This window comes from Homarus americanus, unplaced genomic scaffold, assembly GCF_018991925.1.
Source record: "Homarus americanus isolate GMGI-L3 unplaced genomic scaffold, GMGI_Hamer_2.0 scaffold149, whole genome shotgun sequence".
Taxonomy (NCBI): domain Eukaryota; kingdom Metazoa; phylum Arthropoda; class Malacostraca; order Decapoda; family Nephropidae; genus Homarus; species Homarus americanus.
The window spans coordinates 1-9153 of NW_024722636.1; the positions used below are offsets into that span (position 1 = coordinate 1).

The following is a 9153-nucleotide window of genomic DNA, read 5'->3' on the forward strand; positions in this document are numbered from 1 at the left end:
CCCCTCCTAAACCTAAACTTATCCAACTTAAATCCGTTGCTCCGAGTCCTATCCTGCTCGAATATTATAAGAACTTTATCTATATCCCCATAATTGATTCCTTTCACCCATTTAAATACTTCGATCATATCTCCCCGCACTCTTCGTCTTTCTAGGAATGCAAGTTAAGTTTCTTTACCTATCCTGATATGGAAGGTTTCTAAGTCCCGAACATCATTTTTGTCATTCTTCGCTGCACCGACTCTAGTGAATTGATATCCATTCTATAATAAGGGCACCAGAACTGAACCGCATAATTCAGGTGCGGCCTGACTAGCGCAAGATATAGTTGCAATAAGACTCATGCACTCTTGTTACTTACACTTCTAGATATAAACCCAATACTCTGTTTGCCTTATTTCGAACATTAACGCACTGTTTTCAGGCCGTAGGTCCGCTTCACAAGTACCCCAGGTCTCTTTCACAAGTCGACTTCTCTAGGTTGATGTTGTTAAGCTGTACAGTATACATTATAATGTATACAAAAAATCCTATATTACACTGGTCTACAAAAAATATTTTTCTGGCATGAAACCTTTTAACTGTTTTACTAACTTTAGGTGCTGAATCCATCTGATCTCAGATTTGCTCCATCACGTAACGTGCCAGAATTTACTGAGCTACCAGAGATTGAGGATATAGACCGGAATTCACCTGTTTCTACTGATGAAGATGAAGAGACTGATCTTTTCAAGCCATCTGGTGAAGATTGTGAAAAGCCAACGTTGTTTACTCAGTCAGAATTGAATGATCTGGTCAGAGATCTAAATTTGCCAAAACAGTCTGCTGAATTGTTAGCTTCCAGGCTTCAAGAGAAACGACTCTTAAAACCTGGCACGAGTGTCTCTTTATCGCAACAAGAGAAGAGCAACTGCGGAAGTACTTTCATTCATATGACCAGCTTGTTTTGTAATGATGTAGAAGGACTTCTTCTCTCCATGGGACTACCAGCATATGATAGTAAGGATTGGAGACTTTTTTTGACAGTCTAAAGGAGCTTGAAATGTGTTCTTCTTCATAACGGAAACAAGTATGGTTCAATTCAATCGGACATTCTGTACAAATTAAAGAAGAAGTATGAAAACATTAAGACTGTTCTAGAGAGGTTGCAATACCATGCTCATGAATGGTTAATTTGTGTGGTTGAAAATGGTAAACTTTCTATTGGGCCAGCAAGGAGGGTACACAAAATACCCCTGTTTTCTGTGCTACTGGGACAGCAGGGCTACAGCAGACCATTGGGTGAAAAAGATTGGCCACCAAGACATAGTTTGACGCCTGGTGACAAGAATAATTAACGATCCTCTGGTTGACAGGAAAACATTGTCCTTCCTCCTCTGCACATAAACTTGGTATCATGAAGCAATTCGTCAAGGCTCTTGATCATAGTAGAGAGTGTTTCAGATATATATGCTCAACCTTTCCAAGTCTTAGCGACGAAAAAGGCAGGGATTTTTGATGGACCTCAAATAAGAACACTACTCAGGGATCCACACTTCCTTGCAACAATGACTGAGGCACAGGCAAGAACTTGGAATGCTTTCTCTAATGTGGTGCGGAACTTTAGGGAACAAGAAAGCGGACAACTATCAAGAATTGTGGAAGAGCTGCTCTTGAGTTTACAAGCACTTGGATGCAGAATGAGTATCAAGGTTCACTACTTACACAGTCACTTGGACGAGTTTCAATCTGGGAGAAGTGAGCGAGGAGCAGGAGCGCTTTCATCAAGACATTAAAGTAATGGAAGAACGTTACCAAGGTCGATGGGACTCGAACATGATGGCGGACTACTGCTGGAGTTTGATGAGAGACATTCCAGAAGCTGTACATAAGAGATCGGCCAAAAAGAGGAAGTTTATGTAACTGTAACATCTTAATACTTGCACTATTTCTACCATACATTGTTTTTTTTCACCTTCAATGTTACATTTAAATATTATATGTGCATTAACTTTCCAATTTGATATTAACAATTTTGGTTATAGAAAATACAAATTATAATGCTGAAAAAATTTATGTATACATGTTTAAACCGTCAATTTTGATCAAAGTTTACGTTTCCCAGCAAAAGTGCAATATGGTATATCTCAAAAACCTGATGTGATAGACAAAACCAAAGTCATATTTGGATTCTGCACCCCAAATTTACTTAAAATCCGTTTAAAAACCTTGTGCCAGAAAAATTGTGTTGACCGGTGTTATTGTTCTCTAAGGTTTTGTCTGAGATCTTGTTGATACGACAGGCTGACCGGTCAGCTTACTGATTTAAGACACAGTACACAGATGAAGTAGTTATGTCTGTGCCTTACGTAGCCGTGGAGCCAGCGCCCGGGATGAGTCCAGTCGGATGATAGCTCATGAGGATGGATGACCAGGCTGACCATGACGCCCCAGCTACCACAACATCGCGCAGCCCTTCACCTCGATATTCGCGTTGTCTCGAGATAATTGCTTTAATAAGTTCATGAGGGATGAAGGCGCGAGGATGAAGCTAACAGACGTGTGGCGGATGAACACAGAAGGCAAGCAGAGGCAGAGAGGGTACCAACGGAGATTGGAAGACAGTGCACGGTTTGAAGCCTTGATATCTCGCCTCACTGTTTAGCAAGCCCTGGCTCTAACACTGCCTCGGTACTGACTGGTTCGAATGCCTCATCAATGCTCCTTCGCCTGGCCCCCGCAAAGCGGCTGCTCAAAACACCGCCCGTCTTGAAGCCTGATGTGAATTTCCAGACTTTTCGTGAATGGCGGCGACGGTGGACTGTTTATGCTACAATGAATTAGTCTCCAGAGTTTGTCACAGCCTAAACAATTCATTCAGCTGCGTAGCATATTGCTGTCATGGAAACTCCAGCGTGTCTTAGAACATACGTTGCAGAATTTTTAACCGTTGTCTTAGCCAGAGGAAATTGCTGGATATTCTACAACGGCACATCAAAGGACAGAGGAATGAAGCTCTGCGCAGGAGGGAATGTTTTGCTGTAGACAGATGGAGGCGAGACTTTTGAAGCCTTTTATGTACGTCAAGAGAGTCTCGGAAAGAGGTAGATATATGTCTAGGCCGCACCCAGCAGTGCGAGGGAACCCAATTGAAGCAGGTGATCCTGATGGGTGTTAAGGACGAGGGCTTGTCCAACGCCTCACCTCCTCGACTCTTCCTCTTCTCTTAGGATGTTTTGACGATATGTCGCTCCTATAGAGGCTGCCAGGTGCCACCTCTGCCATCCGAGCTCCCCTACAGTTGTACGCGCTGTGTCCCGGTACCAGAAGGACAAGAAGTCTGCTCCTACGCCTTCGCCCACCACGTCCACGCCCGGTTCATTTTAGCAACAACTGTGGTAAGCAGCACGGAACACAGAGTGTGTCCAGCTGCTGAGTCTACCTGCAACAGTTGACCATCAGGGCCCTCGATTACTCACGGTACGGTGCCCAGCTAAGCGCGTCGGTACAATGTGCGGTCGTCTAGGCCACTATGACAAGTGTTGCCCTACCAGCAAACCCAGAACAGCGTCGTGAAGCTTCAGCGCCCTTCCACCAGTGAGGGGCCGCCCACAGTCTTTCCAATCAAAGCATGACGACCCTGGACAACGCCGAGCCATATTAGGAATGTGTGCTCCCCCCCCGCGTCCCAGGACCAAGTCCCCCAGTAATCAGTGTCATCGTGACCCTACGACAGTGTGTCACCCCGACTCAGATGTTGCCCGACGCCGTATGATGCTACTGTCATCGGTCCTCAGCATTTGCAATGTAGGGCTCTCCAAGTGATCTGGGACCGCCCCCCAAGGATCTCGGCTTTACGGCAGATGGTTCTAGATGACCCCAGCCTAGAGTTCACTCAAGCACAAGTCTGCATTTGGCAACAGGTCGTGTCAAGCCTGGATTGATGTGCATAACGGTGTCGACTCCTTTGCTGTCCTACAGACATTGTCAAGAGTTGGCCATCATCTCCCCAGGGCTTCCCCAAACCTATTCTCGAGGTAAAACACGCCAACAGGGTGCAAGGGAGCAACAACGACCCTGCTGCCCGCCCTACCCCTGCCTCTTGCCAGTGACACCTCCTTCAGTGCTCGGAAGTACTTCCTGGAAGGAATTCAGCGACGTTCTGGTTACAAGTCCGCTCTGGAATCAGCCTCTCAAGAAGATGGTAGGTCCCCCATGAGGATCCCACTGAGGGACGACGCGAAGCCCTTCGCTATTTACACCCTCAACTGGTCCCCTGGCTTTCCGCGAAGTGATCCAAAAACAGGCTGGACTCCATGGTCGCCCAAGAATTATTGCCAGCCGGTGATGACCCGTCTTCATGGTGTCACCCTATGGTAGTCGTCGCCAAAACCCAAAGGTGGTGTTAGGATCACCACTGACTCTCAAGCTCAACAGCCGAATTAATATAGTCCTGCGCACCCTTCTCCCGCCCTTTGCAGTTATCGCGAGTGTGAACCCGAGCGGCCTAGCTACGACGATGGACGCCCTATGTGGATACTGGAAATGGAAGCTTGCTGAAAGAGGCCGACCACTTACAACTTTCATTACCCCGCCAAGAGTTACAGTTATTGCCGGCCCCATGATTCGCCTCTGGGGGCCTTTCTGTCTTCAGGTGATATGGCTCTACAAGGTTTGGCGAACTGTGTGAAAGTGGTCGGCGACACTACTAAATGTCTGATAGAGTTACATGGATGCCTCTGCCGTATCTACGAGGCACTCAACAGGTGCCAGGCGCAGCATCACCTAAATGCCGACAAGTTTGTTCTGGCCAGCTCTTCCAGTGGATTTTTGTGGGTACACCCTCTCAGGGAGCTGGTATCGCAACTGACCCGGAAAAGGTCAGCGCTATCTGCGGATTTTCCACCCTACTAACCTCACCGACTTGAGGGTCTTCATCGGTCTCGTCAACCCAGTTAGCAGAGTTTTCGCCGGACATCTCCGCAGCTGCCCAACCACTTCGCCCCTGTTGAGCCCCAGGACATTCCTGTGGACCCCGACCACGACAAGGCCTTCCAGCAAGTGAAACAGGCCCTGTCTGGTCACCTGTCCTCGCCGTTTGACCCAACCTTGCCGACGGTTCTGCAGGCAAGCCTCACACGCTTGTGTATGGCGTGGGATACGCCCTGTGCAGGATCATGGTGGAGGCAGTTCAGCTCATCAGTGTGGCTCGCGTTTCCTCTCTGTTGCGAGACGGCTGCGCCACTATTGAGTTGGAGCTGTTGCGGCTTTGGTTTGGAGCGATGTCAAGTGCAGGTTTTTACCTTATAGGCCTGCAACAGTTTCACCTAGTGACCGACCATCGCCCGCTTGTGTCCCGATCCTCAACCACTGCGCTGGACACTTGCGTTGAGAACCCTCGCCTCCAGCGTCTGAAGAGAAAGCTCGGCGTGCATCTTCACAGCAGTGGCGCTGGCGCTGGTAAGAAGCTCTGCATCTGATCGCATATCGCTCTCCTGTCATACGCCCTACTCCGAAAGCCCATGTGCTCGACGCCGACCTCGCTCTTTCCGTCAGGACTGTGGCCCTCACACGCCGTCAATCCTTCATTTGGACCTGTCACCAGATGACGACAAGGCAATGGAGGACCTTCGAACAACGGCGAGATGACCCTTCCTACACGTCCGACTCGTCGAGTGTGTGAGGAATGGTTCCTAGCAACGCTTCGACCTTCACAACACTTTGCTCGGTATTGGAAACTCCGCGATGAACTCTACTCGACGGAGACCTTGTTCTGTCGGAGCACATGTAGCAGATTGTCCCTGCTGCATCACGTCCTCACGTCTTGGCTCGCCTTCGACAGTCCCTGCCGTGGGCTGAGGCCTGCCAAACGGCGTGCGACAGACTGTGTTCTGGCCCGGCATCAACTCCGACATCTCCAATGTGTTGTCCATGCATGTGAGGCCCTGCCGTGTACAACCCAGCCAGCAGCAGGAACCCTTCATGGTGACGACAACCCCCACCGCCCCTTGAGTCTGTGTCAGCCGACTTTTTCTCTGTATAAGGAAAGTCCTTCCTTGTTATCGTCGACCGTCTCTCTGGTTGGCCGGTTGTCATCAAATTACTGCGGTAATGACACGACGTCTGCCGCCACCATCAGCTAAGTTCGCCACTACTTTAAATGACGTGGGCGTTCCTGTACGTCGAACCGACGGAGGAGCCCTCAGTTCACAAGCCGGGACTTTGCTGTGTTCGCTCCGGCCGATGGGGGAGTCCGGCATGTGTTGTCATCGCCCCCATTACCCGCGGTCAGCGGCCGCTGAACTGCTGTCAAATCCTTGAGGCACCTCATCATAAGAGTGGCCCCTTCTGGGAATATTGACTGCGAGGCCTTCGACCGGTCTTCTTGAACTCATAACACACCCTAACTACACCGGACGCTCCCCTGCCCGGGTTTTTGTATGGACGCCCCCTTCGTTCTTGTGTCCTGCTCACCCTCAATCCTTCTCCAGGAGTGGCAGGCCAAGACAGAAGTTAATGATCATGAGCCACGAGCGTGTTCAAAGTAAATCGCCCTTCTAGCGGCCACGCCCGTTCTCTCCCAAAGTTAGTGTCGACATCAAGTCCGTGTTCAGGACTGACCTCCGTTGGGACAAAGTAGGCGTAGTCATGTGGGTCTCGGTAGTCCTGGGACTACCAGGTGCGAGTTACCCAGTGGTGGTATTGTGGTGGAGGAACATATTTTTCTCCGCCCGTAACAATGCCTTCTTCTGACCCGCCACCAGTGTTGGTCCATACCCTTCCCAGTGATCAAGTCCTCGATGCTTAGAACGGATCCAAAAGGTCCGCTCAAGACTTTGCTATGAGCGTATAGGGGAGGGAGGTGTATGTATATTCTGTATGCTGTATTTATATTATGCTATGTATATTATGTATGTGCTCATTTATGTACTATTTATTCAGCCTAGCTAGTAGCGTGTGGCAATGTATTTAGATGTCCCACATGCCTAATTAATGTGCCTGGCGACATATGGAAGCTACTAATGTATCACTTCCCATACGTCGCCTAGAAATGATTGACCAGCAGACAGAGTAAGGAGCGCTACTCCCCTTGTGTACATATCTCTTATCCAGTAAATAGAACCTACAAACTATACAGGTGTTTGTGTTCGCTCCTGTATATAGAACCTAATACCCAGAACACGAACAGTAAGTCACCCTCTACACACGACCGTCGGGAAGCAGTGCGGAGTGAGAGGCCCTGGGTGTTGTAGCCGTCAGGAGTTCTTCATGGCTGAAATCGTTGCTGGAGTAGTCGTCCTTTACGGTGTACTGGGTGTTGTACTGGGGAGGAGTCTGTGATCAAGACAGTAAATACATTTGTACTCTACAAAGTTATTAAACTTGATATCAGTACTTGAAATCGTAATCCAGCTTTAACTGTTTCTTGCATATCATTTATACTATTTCAGCGAAACCTATAGTCGGATCTATAGACCCTAGGTTTTATATCCTGGGCTGCCCGCAGTTGTCACATTCCTCTTCATGATGTCAATAACTTTATTATCTTTTGCTTACCATCCCTTGGTAGTTTCGCATATGAGGGAATGGCTGCCATATTGTCATGTTGGTCTGCAATTTCAGTGTGTATTAGGGGCTAAAGATGAAGGGCTATACCGACACGGACGACCAGGTGATCGAGACCTGTACATAAGGAGGAGTTTGGGTGGAAAAAAAGCCCCCGACATGAAGAGCAATGGCGTTTGATATTAGTTGAAAAAGAGGGCAGATATACCTCTCATTCTAGGAAGAATTTAAAATGATGAAATTTATAAATTAATTTTTATTCAGGTAAGTTGGTTAATATATGCAATGGTGTTCATTACTATTTAGGCATAGCTGGCTGCTGGCGTGTAAGAGGGTGTAGGAGCGGGCCTGTAGGAGGGTGCTGGGGCAGGATGGTAGGCTGGGTACAGGGCCTCACCCTCGTAGGTCACCTCAGCCACGTAGCCGGAGTCACCGTCGACGTGATAAGTCACCCTCTGCACAGCCGTCGGGAAGCAGCACGGAGTAGGTACCCTGGGTGTTGTAGCCGTCACGGGATTCTTCATGGCCGAAGTCGTTGTTTGAGTGATCATCTCTCACGATGTACTGGGTGTTGTACTGGGGAGGAGTCTGTGACCAAAATAGTTAATGGATTATTAGTCTCGAATTCGAAAATATAGTTACATTTTAATTATATTGTTTTACGTGTGATGAAATAGACAGCATTTTTAGCAAATTGTTATGAGTGTCAATAAATAAATTAAAAACTACTAATATGACTCGTACAAACTATGTAAAGTTACTAATATATCAAGTAACTTAACGACCAAAACCAAATTTCCATATAAATTGCTACATGATACATCTGGCAGTACCAACTTACGTCAGGATAAGCAGGAGCAGCAGAGTAGGAAGGTCTCGGGTGAGCGGGGGCGTTGTAGGAGGGGGCTGGGTGTTGTATGCAGGAGTGGGGGGGCTGTACTGTCGGTCAGGCCTAGCGAGGGCTGCAGCCACAAGGGCGGCCAATAACATAACCTAAAGGGCGAGACCGCAACACTTGTCATAACACGTTAATTTTAACTACATACTGTACTTACCTATCATTGATATCATACAAAATGGAAAAACTATAGAAGCATTTAACACTTTAAACTCATATTGTAATCTTGTCAAAAGTTGTGGAAATGAAATGTTTCCACCTTAGTAGTCATGACGGCAGTGAACGGTGAAGGTAACTGATGCATTCTCAGACAGACTAGTGCCTTATATACCTACAGCGCCGCTCAAGGTTACGTCACGCTGCCAATTATAGTATTTTAGCCCAGTTAGAAATAGTTTCATGGTGTGGTAAGAGGAAGTAGAACTGAAATCATTGTAGAGAAATTAATATAATCATAATGTTATAAAATGTTAAGGTATTATAAAGCAATTAACTAACTACACACATATATCAACAATTAGTAGTAACTGTAACATTATGATAATTTTTACATTAAACTTTTTCGTTAAATAATCAATATACCATATAATTTGGGACAACAAATAATATAAACATAATATGATCTTAAATGAATTAAGAACATAAGAAAATAGGGAGTTTGCAATAGGCCGGTTGGCCTGTGCATGGCAGCTCCTGTCGAGAGTTACTAC

General features: G+C 47.1%; 1 long non-coding RNA gene across 1 annotated transcript; it reads right to left on the bottom strand.

The window, feature by feature from the left end:
* Nucleotides 1-7786: 7786 nt before the first annotated feature.
* Nucleotides 7787-8766, bottom strand: LOC121863015. Its single transcript, XR_006088299.1, has 3 exons — nucleotides 8703-8766; nucleotides 8387-8538; nucleotides 7787-8133 (listed from the first exon to the last, which is right to left on the bottom strand). It is a non-coding gene; the product is annotated as an uncharacterized LOC121863015 (long non-coding RNA).
* Between the last annotated feature and the right edge of the window lie 387 nt (nucleotides 8767-9153).